Here is a 14,318-nt window from a genome sequence, read left to right as displayed (position 1 = left end):
ATTAATAAAAGAAAGAACAAGAACCATATGATACTCTCAATAGATGCTGAAAAAGCATTTGACAAAGTACAGCATCCTTTCTTGATCAAACTCTTCACAGTGTAGGCATAGAGGGTACATACCTCAATATCATAAAAGCCTTCTATGAAAAACCCACAATGAATATCATTCTCAATGGGGAAAAACTGAGAGCTTTTCCCCTAAGGTCAGAAACACAGTAGGGCTGTCCACTATCACCACTGCTATTCAACATGTAGTAGAAGTCCTAGCCTCAGCAATCAGACAACAAAATGAAATAAAAGATAACCCAGTGGACAAAGAAGAAGTCTTTGCAGATGACATGATAACTTTATGTGGAAAACCCAAAAAACTCTACTCCATAACTCTTAGAAGTTATACAGGAATTCAGTAAAGTGTTGGGATATAAAATCCATGCACAGGAATCAGTTGTATTTCTATACACCAACAAGACAGAAGAAAGAGAAATTAAAGAGTCAGTCCCATTTTCAATTCCACACAAAACCATAAGATACCTAGGAATAAATATAACCAAAGAGGCAAAGAACCTCTACTCAGAAAACTATAGCATACATATGAAAAAAATTGAGGAAGACACCAAAAAATGGAAAAATGTTCCATGATCACAGATTGGAAGAACACATGTTGTGACAATATCTATGCTACCTAGAGAAATCTACACATTTAATGCAATCCCTATCAAAATACCATCTACTTTTTTTCAAAAGAAATTTAACAAATAATCCTAAAATTTATATGGAACCAAAAAAAGACCCCGAACATCCAGAGGAATGTTGAAGAAGAAAACCAAATTTGGTGGCATCAAAATTACGGACTTCAAGCTCTCTTACAAAGCTGTAATCATCAAAACATTATGGTACCTGCACAAAAACAAACACATAGATCAATGGAACAGAATAGAGAGCCCAGAAATGGGCCCTCAATTCTATAGTCTACTAATCTTCAACAAAGAAGGAAAGAATGTGCAATGGAAAAAAGACAGTCTCTACAACAAATAGTGCTGGGAAAATTGGACAGCCACATGCAGAAGAATGAAACTGGACCATTTCCTTACACCACACACAAAAATAAGACTCAAAATGGATGAAAGACCTCAATGTGAGAAAGGAATCCATTGAAGCCCTTCAGGAAAACAGGCAGCCACCTCTTTGACCTCAGCCACAGCAACTTCTTCCTAGAAACATTGCCAAAGGCAAGGGAAGAAAGGATGAATATGAACTATTGGGACTTCATCAAGATAAAATGGTTTTGCACAGCAAAGAAAACAGTCAACAAAACCAAAAGACAATCAACAGAATGGGAGAAGATATTTGCAAATGGCATATCAGACAAAAAGCTAGTATCCAAAATCTATAAAGAACTTATTAAACTCAACACCCAAAGAACAAATAATCCAATCAAGAAATGGGCAGAAGACATGAACAGACATTTCTGCAAAGAAGACATCCAAATGGCAAATAGACCCATGAAAAATTGCTCAACATCACTCAGAATCAGGGAAATACAAATCAAAACCACAGTGAGATACCATCTCACACCAGTTAGAATGGTTAAAATTAACAAGTTGGAAAACAACAGGTGTTGATGAGGATATGGAGAAAGGGGAACCTTCCAACACTATTGATGGGAATGCAAGCTGGTGCAGCCATTCTGGAAAACAGTATGGAGGTTCCTCAAAAAGTGGAAAATAGAGCTACCCTATGACCCAGCAATCACACTACTGGTTATTTACCCTACAGATACAAATGTAATGATCCAAAGGGGCACATGTACCTGAATATTTATAACAGTAATATCCACAACAGCCAAACTATGGAAAGACCCTAGATGTCCATCAACAGATGAATAGATAAAGAAGATGCGGTATATATATATATATATATATATATACACACACACACAATATATACACTATATATATATATATATATATATATATATATACACACAATGAAATATTATGCAGCCAACAAAAAATGAAATCTTGCCTTTTGCAACGATGTGGGTGGAACTAGAGGGTATTATGCTAAGCAAAATAATTCAATCAGGGAAAGACAATTATCATATGATTTCACTGATATGAGGAATTTGAGAAATAAGACAGAGGATCATAGGGGAAGGAAAGGAGAAGTGAAACAAGATGGGACCAGGGAGGGAGACAAACTGTAAGAGTCTCTTAATCTCAGGAAACAAACTGAGGATTGCTGGAGGGGAGAGGCTTGGGAGGGATGGGGATGCTGGGTGATGGACATTGGGGATGGTATGTTCTATGGTGAGATAGACAGATGATAGATGACAGATAGATAGATAGATGATAGATAGATAAATAGATAAATGGATGGATGAAGAGGCTGAGTGCTAACTACTAGCAGTCATCTTTCAAGGCCATTCTCCCTCACAGTATTCACCCTCTTTTCTTCAAAGCATGTCAAGTAAGTTTTAAAGGATGCAACTAGTAAACTATTAGCTTACTGGCAGCATTCATATAGTTCGATCTGCTTTTGCTTCACAGCAGTTAATAAAGTCACAACTCATTTGCTTGGGTCCACATTTCAGTGCATTTCCAGAAAACCATTCATCACTGACATGTATGTGTATCTCTCTTTACCCCTGAACCTTATCTCCCTGTAGTCTCAATATCTGAAAGCCTAAGCACATTAATTCACTTCAGCCCACAAGTGTTCTCTTATAGAAATTTACATGTTGTCTATAGTATTCACTTAACCTTTCTTTCATCTACCCCCCGATATTTATTAAATTGTCACTTCAAGTCTTCCTGAACAGTACTCAGTAATAATAAGTACACAAAAGTTTTTCTTTTCTCACCAGATAATATCTGAATTCTTTTTATTCATGGCACCTTATACCATTCTTCTCAATATATTATTGATCTTCTCTGCTCTTATCTTAATATTTTGTCCCTTGTCTGTTGACTCAAATCCTCCACTTAAACATAAGGCTGGTATCACTGCTCAGGTATCTGACTCTGTGTCAGTTGTAATTTTAATTTCTCTTTGTTCCCATCCTACTTTTCAGGATAATTTTGAGCTCATTCCCCAGAAACAGGGCCAAAGCATCTTACCCTAGCACTAATTCAAGTGTCTGGCTTTCTCAACATGTTTGCCCCTTCCTCTGATGAAGAGGACTTATTAGTCACAGAACACTATTATAAGTTTTTTGGAAAATGTACAGTTTTGGAGAAACAAAAGATAGATATACATTGAATAATTAGAGAATATTCCCAGGTTATTAAGTTTTTATGCTGCATCTCTACTGATTCAAATACACTGTATGTTTTAAACATCTGGCTGAATTCTACTTCTTATGGAAAATCTTCTTATTTCCTAGTTCATGGTTTGGATTAGTGCATCCTCTGCTTAGGGAATATGGAAGTGCTCCCAATTGGAGTGCTCTTTCCTTTTTTTTTTTTTTGCCATTTTGTTATATTAGTCACCATACAGTACATCATTAGTTTTTTATGTAGTGTTCCATGATTCATTGTTTGTATGTAACACACAGTGCTCCATGCAATATGTGTCCTTCTTAATACCCATCACTGGGCCAACAGACTGCATTCTCCTCTGCTGGAATCCCTATGGCCATTACTCTCCATTTCACTACTTGACACTTACAGATACATTAAAGACAATTAACAATAGGTTGTAAAATGTATGACTTGTTTCTCCTCTTTGCTCCCTGAGAACAGCTAGCTCTTCTACCCTTCAAAGTCCTTTCTGTATCAGTCAGGGTCCCAGAGGAAGCATATGGCACATTCAAACTGGGATAATTTCAGAAAATTTAGTAAAAGGGCTATTTACAACCCCTGAGGGATGGTGTAGTATTCGGGGACTAGTAATTATAGGACTGATTCCTTGACTAGTTCTAAAAGGTTAGAAGAGACAGCAGTCATCATAAGTCAGAAGCAGAGAAAGCTTTGGGGAGCATGCTGATTGATCTTTGTCCAAAGGAAGCATCTGGGTATAGTGTCCCTATAAGGAGAGTATTAAGAAAATTAGTACCTTGGCCACATATGCATCCCCTCCTTCCCTCCAGTCTCCTCCATTGCTCTCCATTGAAAAACAAAAAGCAGGGGCAAAAGCAAATGCAAAAGCAAAAGAGTGTCCCTTGTTGCAATTTGTAGAGCCAGCCTTCCAAGGCACAAATCGTGGAGAGTAGAGAATGGGTCTGTGGAGAGTGGAGAATGGGTCTGCAGGGACAAAAGGAAGGAAGACAGATAGCATATTTTCTGAGCCTCAGGTTATTTACATGCAATGGACCCAGCCAAAATGGAATTAAATTAGAAATAAATCAAAGAATGATATCCAGAAAATCCCCAAATATTTGGGAAATGGATAGTATGTTGGTGAAAGAAGAAATCAATAGGAAAATTAGAAAGCATTTTCCCTGAGTGAAAATGAAAGCATAACATATCAAAATTGGTGGGATGCATATAAAACAGTACTTAGAGGGAAATTTATAGCTTACAATTATATTAGAAAAGAAGAATGACCTAATGACCTAAACCTAATGACCTCATCTTACAGTAAAAATAAATAAATAAATAAAATAATAGTAATAATAATAATAAAGGCCTGAGCAAAAACTAACATAAGAGGAAACAGCAGAACATTAGCGAAAAACAAGAAGATTTAGAAGGTGGTTATTTACAAAGATCAATACAAACACTAAACCTCTAGCCAGACAGAATGGTCAGGAAGAAGAGAGAAAATACAAGTTATCAATATCAGGAATGAGAAAGGTGACATTGCCATGGATTCCTCAGATATTAAGATAATACTAAGGAAATATTATGAAAAAACAATACGTCAACAACTTGGACAGGTTAGATTAAATAGCAAATACCTGCAAAGACACAAACTAAAATAGCTGGCTCGAGAAGAAATGGCTGACTGTAATAGGTCTGCATCTATCAAACAAATTGAATTTATAGTTAAAAATCTGCTCACAAAGAAAACTCCAGATCCAGATAGCTTTACTGGGGAATTTTATCAAATACTTAAGAAATAAATAATACCAATGTTACATAAAACCGTCCAGAAAAATACTAAAAGAAAAAATAATTTCTAATTCATTCTGTGAAGTCCTGCCCTTCTGACACCAAAACCAGACAAAAGCATTATAAGAGAAAACAAAGCCACATACCAACATCCTTCATAAATGTAAGTGCAAAAATACCAAAATTCTAGCAAGTCAACTCAGCAGTATATCAAAAGGGTAGCATATTATGTTCAGATGGGGTTTACCTCAGGACTACAAGATTACTTTAACATTTAAAAATCAGTTGATAAAGATGGGGCACCTGGGTGGCTCAGTCTGTTAAGCCTCAAACTCCTGATTTTGGCTCAGGTCATGATCTCAGGGTCGTGAGTTAGAGGCCCATGTCAGATTCCCTGCTCAGTAGGCAAGTGCCTAGTATTCTCTCTCCCCCTCCCTCTGCCCCTCCCTTGGAGACACTCCTCCCTGTTCCTATACCTCCTCCTTCTATGGAAGGGAGGAAGGAAGGAAGGGAGAGAGGGGGGGAGGAAAGAAGGGAGGGAGGGAGGGAGGAAAAGGAAGGAAGGAAGGAAGGAGGGAGGGAGGGAGGGAGGGAGGGAAGGAAATTAATCAGGGCACCTAGGTGGCTCAGTTAGTTAAATGGCTGCCTTTGGCTCAGGTCAAGATCCCAGAGTCCTGGAATTATCACAATATCACAATTATCACAATAGATGTATGAAAAGCATTTAACAAAATTCAATACACTTTTAAGGTAACATCTCTCACCAAACTAGTTATAGAAAGGAACTTTCTCAACCTGTAAAAGACCATCTACAAGGAGCCTACAGGTAACATCATATTTAGTGGTAAAAGACAACATGGTTTCCCTCAAAATTCAGGAACAAGTAAGGACTTTGTTGAGCCTCAGATTAACTGTGGTTGCCATACAGACCACCTGACCATGGAAGAAGCACTCAAATGTTCTATTTAGGTTTAAAAAAAGGATGGGTCACCTGTGCTTACAAATATAGGATCAAAATCCCATTTAGTCTCATGAAATCCTGACTCACAGGCTCTGATATAATTCTTCCTCATCAATTTCACCACATTCTTGATTTAGTTCCCTGACCTATCTCCTTTACTCACTGTCTGCATCTACATAAAAAGTCTACAGGCCTCATTAAGTCTTTCAGGTACTGCCTATGTCCCTGCTTGTGTTTCCTGGGGGGAGGTGGGGGGAAGCCCAAGAACTTGTCTGTAGTCAACTGTCATCATTTTTCTCCCACCTGTTCTCTCTTTGTCCTACTCCAAACAGGCTTTATGCCAACACTGAATTAAAACTACTCTAACAACCTCCATGTTGCCTAAGCAATGTCATTCCTCTGGCTTTATCTTACCTCATCTATGAAAAGCATTTGACACATTTGATTGTTCCTTGGTTTTCTTTGTGCTTTTAAAATGGTCTCCTTAAAATGTTTCTGCTACCACCTTGACTGCTTTTTCCTCCCATTACTTTTGTCAGCATCTCCTTATCTTCCTGACCGCCTAATGTTGTGGTGCTTGAAGGTCTTTGTTTTCTCTTCTGTAAGTACAGTCACTCCCTATATGATGTCATCCAGTCCTGTGGTTTACACCAGCCCTGGCCTTACTCTCAGCAATAGGTGCACACATCCAGCTCCCTACCTGATAACTCTACTTGAGTGTCTCATTTCTGTCTGGAACAGACTTTTTAAATTTCATCCCCCATCCCCGTCCTATTTGCCTTTTCCCTGGTCTTTCCCATGCCATTGAATGGCAATACCATTCACCCAGTAAGTCAGGTCCCAAACCACATGAGATACTTCTAGCATCACACTCACACGTGACACACCAAGTAGCAAGCCCTGTCAACTCCACCTCCACAGGCTACACTAAATCACAACACTTTCTGCTGTGTAGTCTGCTACAACCCCTTACAGCCAGCATCACATCTCTCCATGACTACTCTCCCTCCTTTCACTCCTATCCCCTGAAAACCAATTCTCCTTCACTTAGCAGCTGAGTGATCTGACTCCAGGTCAGACCTAACAATGTTCAGAACAAAATGCATACGTCTGCCCCTCTGCCACACCATGACTTATAGGGCTCCATGTGACCCAGCCCTTCCCAACTCTTAGACTTTACCCCCTACCTCCTCCTTTTCTCTCACTTTGTTTCAGCAATAGTGGTCTTTGTTTTCATTCATTGACTATACCAAGTGTATTCTGACTTTTGATGCTTTGAATGTGTTTCTTCCTCCACCTTAAACACTTTCCCTCAGGAACCTGCCTGGCTTCTTCCTGAACTTCAGTCAAATCTCTGCTCAAATGTTACTTGCTCTGAGAGGCTTTCTCTGGCCATACTATTGAAAAGAGTTCCCCTTTTTCCTAATTTCATCCCCCCCCCATCTTGCTTAGTATCTTTTACCTTAATCACTTAAACCACATTAAATTATATATTTATTTGCTTAAGTGTTTATGATATGTCTCCCTACTTAGAAATATGAATTCCAAGAGGGCAGATTCTTTTCCTGTCTTATTCATCCCTATATACCTGGTGGCTAGAACAATATCTGGCCCATAGCAAGTACTCAATAAATATCTATTCTAAGAATGAAAAATTGAGGAAAATATTGCACCAGATCAATATATTCCATTAAAACCTTTCCATGCTTTGAGATTTAGTTATTCCCCTTTTTATATGGCCTTTTGCTAATTGCATTCTAGAAAACAGAAAAGTTAGTAATTTCAATAAAACAAAAGAAATTCAAGGCAAGTTTACATTTAAATATTAAAAGCATCAATCATAATAATGCTCTATGTTTCAGTAACACTTTTATGGGTTTCTTGGTACTTTCTTTTATACTATCCCATTTAATCCTTATAACAATCCTTCATTAGTAGCTCCATTTTGCATATGAGTGAATGAAAACTCAGTAGAGCTGAGGGACTTGAACAAGTTCATGCTGCTAAGAAATGACAGAGACAAGATTAGAAGTGATGTTCAGCAGACTTTTCACCAAGAATTTGTTCACTGTGTCACACCACCAAAGTTAAACTGAATCCTTTCTACTCTGCCTGTGGCAGGTCCAATGTAAAAGAAACAAATTTATAATGGCATTCTATGGTTCATATTGTGAAAATGTATATTGTCTTTATTTTATTTTTTAAAGCATTTATTTATTTATTTATGAGAGAGAGTGCAAGCAAGGGGAGCTGCAGAGAGAAAGGGAGAAGCAGACTCCCTGCTGATCTGAGAGCCTAATGCAGGACTTGATCCCAGGATCCTGGGATCATGACCTGAGCTGAAGGGAGACACTTAACTGGCTGAGCCACTCAGGCTCCCTGTGAAAATGTATATTGTCTTTAAAAGTCAAACTCCAGTTTGAAAAAGATTCTGATTCTGATCCAGAAACTCTAAGAAGAAACAGATGGGGAGCTTGGCTCTGCATATACAATTCCCAATTACAGGGCAGGGGCTGTAACATGAGGGTCAGGCAGAAAAGACCGGCTGGGAGGTTCAGGCTTGGACACTACCTGGCAAATAGAAGAATAGGTGGATTAAGAGTCAAATGATTTAACGAAGAAGAATAGCTGCAAAGGTGTAGCCATTGAGCCCTACACAGTCTGAGTATTTTAGCTTGGGGTTCTATTTTATTTTGCTTTTATTTGTTTTGTGTCAGTGTGGTGACAAGTTTATTTTGTATTTTAAATTAGTTCCAAATATTTCCCATTCAAAGGACTTCACACAAAATCTGTTTCTCAGCTTCCTTTTAAAACTTGGAAGATAGAAGGACAGCTAGTTTACCACACACAATCATAACAAACCACAGTATGGGTTAGTAACTACCTCTTCACATGGGATGTATACTTTCTATTTGCATATTGTCCCCAGTATTTGCTTATAAATTCCAGCTTTCTGCTTTGCTCCTTTCATTGCTTTCTTGGCCTCTATAGCTATTTGAATTTGTGGCCTACAATTTAGGAATTCCCTGGCTATATGAAGCAAGCATGAGGAACCAGATAATCATCAATGACACGGGGTGATATGGATGGGCTATAGGACTTTTATTCCTAAGTATCTTTTGTTTGGGAAGAAGAAAGGCATCTTGAAAAGTGTGTGTTCATAATAAACATATTGCAACTGCAATGCACTTCCATAAGCAGCCAAAAGATGATCTTTCCTAGTGGGGCTGATTCCCTGGTGTTATCTGTTGCCGTGATGTATGTACTGAAGCCATTTATTATTAATTGCTTTCCCTACATGTTTTCTCCAACAGCCTCTCAGAGCCTTGAAGGAAGAACTCCAGAGGTACAATATAATACCTTATTAATGAAGGGTGGAACACACTACCCCAAATCAACCATTTCCATGGTAGTATGTAGAGCAGAGACATAAGGAAATGGGGAACATGACAGCGAAGAAGAAAACCATTAGATATTTTTAGCCAAGACAATACTGGAGAGGGTGATCTTGTGAAACACTTGTGTCACTTAAGATAATGGCTGGGCATTGGATGTTGTGAAGGGAGAAAGAGGGTATTCACAGTAGGAGGGGACTCTAATCCCCACAAAAGAAAAAAGTATGGGGAAAATCCTCTCACTCCTCCTTCTCCAAAAAGGAGGAGTCACTTGTGTTATGGGTGTATTTAGAAGACCTGGAACTTGTTCCACTCAGACTCCTCATGCTCAGCGTTGGTGTGCTTACAGAGAAAATGCATTTTGGTATGGTCCTCAGCATGTGATAAGTTTACAAAAATCAGATTCTGCCTTCAGAAGGTAAAGCCTTTCAGTCTGGGGGAAGAAGTTCAGTTCAGGGTTGAATAATAGGCTATCCATTACAACCACACATTGTAAGCTAGTTAACAATATTATTTTTATCTCCATTTGATTGTTGTTTATGTCTCAATATCTAATGAGCATGGGAGGGGATAAAATGCGTTATTTATAAGAACCATAGAACCCTAGTAATGCTAAAAAAAAAAAAAAAGTGAGGGAATTGAGAAGTAATCATCTTTCTTTGTCTTGTGTCTAGAATTTCTCTTGTATAACTTGGAGGTTTTCAAGCAGATGGGCTCTTGGGTGAGGTGACATGCAATGTTCCTTTGAACACTAAGTTTCCATAATTGTATAATAAAATGTACTACTGGTAATTGATATGTTTTCCAGTATAAATGTACACTTATGGCCTTATTAACCCATCAAGGGAAACAAACAACTAGTTGTTATGGACTCACAGAATCTATAAGGTTGGAAGGGAGTATGTAAAACCTTTCAGTTCCCAACCCACTGTCAGTGTGTCCTTTCTATTCATAACTAGTAAGCCCTCTACTTATGTATAAATGTAGTATAAGTTTGAAAATGTAAGATCTTTCATTTTGAATGACTGACTCTCAGATTGCAAGCTATTGGAATATAGAGTTTTAGCACCATTTCAGGAAAAACATACGTATAACAGAATGTATTGAGTACCTATAATGTGCCAAACATTGTGCAATATTTGACAGTATTAAGGCAAAATCTTTAATGTTTAAGAGAGCATATGAAGACAGATAAATATAGTTGATTTCTGAGGAACATGAAATGCAGGTGCTATGTGAGCAAATGTGAATGACAAGACTGGCAGAGGGTCTAAGTGGAATTTCTGTAATGTATTTTTCCACATCTTTGTTGTGCACTTACCTTGAGTTTTCCTTTAGAAACATTTTCTCAATTTTACTTAAAGAAGAACTTTCATAATTGAAGGTTCTCTTTCTGTTTTCAATCAATAATGGATAATAAATGATGAATTAATCATTTCTTAGGAAACAGTCTGAAAGTTATTAGATACTACACTTATTCTCATATATCTGTTCACATTTGTGATGCTGTCACTTGATGTGAATTCCCACTAATGTAAAGATAGTGTAAGCCTCATTGAAACATTTTGACTAATCAGTAGTTAATGAACTTAACAGGTCTCCAATGACCTCAATGAAGTACTCATCTTCAGTAGCCCACCTTAGGGTCACAAGCAGCAAGTGTAATCATCACAATCCATACCCCTTTGAAATCTTTATAATTTGAAAAACTACTCCCTTATTATTATGATTATTTCAACTCTCGTTTCCTCTCTGCATTATACCTGATCTTAGCCTTGGGAGAACTAGAGTCCCAAAGAAATCAGTCATCTGGCTTCACTTACTTCCTTGCTTGGTCAAACCCCAAAGGTCCATTGCTTCAGTCACAACTTCCTCATCCATCCCCATTCCACCACCTCCTCCTGAAAAACTACAGGACCAGTCATTCCAGCCTCTTGACTTCTCTGTTCCTATACCAGAGCTGTGAAACAATACTTGAGATCATTCTGCCACATGTTGGATTGGTGTAATTAAACATTCATGCCTTAATTGTCAGCCAGAAAATCTTTTATTTTTTCTTAATAGAAAATATTTCTTTGGGTCCATGGGTGGCTCAGTAGGTTAAGGATCCTACTCCTGGTTTCAGCTCTGGTCATGAACTCAGGATAGTGAGATAGAGATCCATGTCAGGCTCATGCAATATGGAGTCTGCTTGAGATTCTCTCTCTCTCGCTCTCTGTCTCCTTGCCCCTCTCACTTGTGTATTCTCATTCTCTCAAAGAAATCAATAAATCTTTTTTTAAAAAAGAAAATATTTCTTACTTCTTTGTTAGAAAATCTTGATTATTTTCTTTGTCAGTGTTCTCTCCCTCATTACCTTCAATAGTTATTCCATACTAAATAAAAAGTAATTATATCAAAATCTGGAATACAAAATACTATAAAGAAAATTGATAACATGTACTGATCCTTTCTTCAAAACCAACATTTTTAAGAGGATGTTATATTCTTAGATCTTTTGCCTCCAACAAATAGGGTAATTTCATGCTATTTTATTCATATAGTATTTGAAATTTGTATACCCTGCTTTTCCAAATAACCCTGTAACATAAACAATTTTCCTTGTTATTATACTACTTAAGCATCAGTTAAAAGGACTGCACAATGTAGAGATGATATACTATGGTTTTATGATCAGATCTCTCAAAAGAATAGATGTCTCTTACTACATTTACTTACTCATGCATCATTCACTGTATCGTGTAGATTGATAGGGCTAACACCTGTTATTTCATGAAAAGTGCCCCAACAAAATCCACCAATGAACTCATGTTGAGGGTTAGGTTCAACAACAAGTAGCACTAGAACATAAAACAAAAAGGCATATATAGAAATTTATTTCTTACTCAAGATGAAATCCTGCCATGGGATGATGACAGAGCTGCTCCATGAGATTTTTGGGAACATAGGCTCCCTAGACATATGGCTTTACTAGCAGGACCACCATTCATAGGATCATACTGTAGTTGAAGATGGCTGCTCCATCAACAAAAATAAGATCTGTATTTCAAAGAGAGGAAAGAACAATAAAATAAACAAGAAGAAAACAAAAGACCTCTATCAGCTACTTTAAAAAAAAAATCTGGAGGGGCGCCTGGGTGGCTCAGTGGGTTAAGCCGCTGCCTTCGGCTCAGGTCATGATCCCAGGTCCTGGGATGGAGCCCCGCATCGGGCTCTCTGCTCAGCAGGGAGCCTGCTTCCTCCTCTCTCTCTCTGCCTGCCTCTCTGCCTACTTGTGATTTCTCTCTGTCAAATAAATAAATAAAAATCTTTAAAAAAAAAAAGAGAATTTAAAAAAAAATCTGGAAATTTTGGTTGGACAATTATTCTAATGTGTTTTTGGCAAGAACATAGTCATTTGGCCATAGCTATCAGCAGGGAAGGTTAAAGCATGTAATGCTAATTCTAAGCAGTCATTTTAACACCATGAAGAATAGGAGAATAAATACTGAAAAATAATGAGCTGTCTATAGGTCCCAATTACCAAACCTTATTTAACTACTTGATCCCTCAGCATGATTTATCCCCATCGATGCCCTTATTCAGTATCCTCTTCATGTAGTTCTTCCACTTTTATGACCATTTTTCATAAATGTCCACTATGGTGCTTTTCTTTTTCTTCCTGCCACAAAATGTTGATATTCCCTGGAGTTCTGTCCTTGTTCTTCTTGTTTCTTTTATTCTACTTATGTTTCCTAAATGTTCTATTTGTGTTTTTCACTACTACATATATGGTGATGATTCCAACTTCTTTATTGGCACCCAGGTCTTCTATTAGAAGCTTAAAATTGATGCATGTGTCATCTCTTTTGGATTTCTAGACCCAATTCCAACTGGGGGTGGGGATGGGTGGGAATGGAGGCTTCCCACACCACTAATAAACAGTTCTGGGACATCAGTAAGGTGTCCAAGAATTCAACTCAATTATGACACTATCTACACAGAGATAATGTCAGATTCCACAGGTTAAAAATTCAGTCCTATAAGATGGCACCCTTCAGACTCTGATCACAAACCCACCTGTACTTCTGACAAATGGTTTATAAATCAGAAGTCTCCATGAAATCCCCACTGGGTTTTGTTAATTTGCTAGAATGACTCCCAGAACTCAGTGATAACTTACTTAATAGACCACTAGTTTATTATAAAAGTATCTAACACAAGAACAGCCACATAGGAGAAATGCATTAGGGCAAGGTGGGAGAAATGGGGTGGTATTTCCATGCCCTCTATGAGCACGTCATTCTTCTGGAATATCCATGTGTATACCAACCTGGGAGCTCTCTAAACATCATTTTTTGGGGATTTTATGAAGGCCTCATTACATAGATATAAGTAATTAAATCATTGGCCACTGGTCACTGGTCCAATCTCCAGCCCTTCTTCCTTCCCCAGAGGTAAGTTCCAACCCTTTATTCATATGGTTGTTTACATTGCCTACCAGTCCCCATCCTTCTGTGAAGTTCAAAAGTCACCTTAATACTATAACAAAAGACATCTTTGTTGTTCTCATCACATGGGAAATTCCAAGGGTTTTACATACTCTGTGCCAGGAATAAGGATAAAGACCAAGTATATTTCTTATTATAAAGCAAAGCACCACATTATTCTATTTTATATCTTCATGGATACTCAACAAAAATCTCAAACTTATCAAGTGTATAGCTAAGCTCATTATCTTCCCCTATAAATCCACTTTTCCTCATGTTTTCTATCTTTTGTTCTTTCCACCATAATACTAATGAAGCCAAAACCTGAGGTCATTCTAAAATTTTCATTTTTTTGCATTACAACTCAACTAATCAGTAATCCAGTTTTATAAATTACATTTTCAGTATGTCTCTAAAATTCATCTCTTCCTCTACAT

Source organism: Lutra lutra, chromosome 2 (genome assembly GCF_902655055.1).
Source record: "Lutra lutra chromosome 2, mLutLut1.2, whole genome shotgun sequence".
Classification (NCBI taxonomy): Eukaryota; Metazoa; Chordata; class Mammalia; order Carnivora; family Mustelidae; genus Lutra; species Lutra lutra.
Note: the sequence above shows the minus strand (reverse complement) of the source record.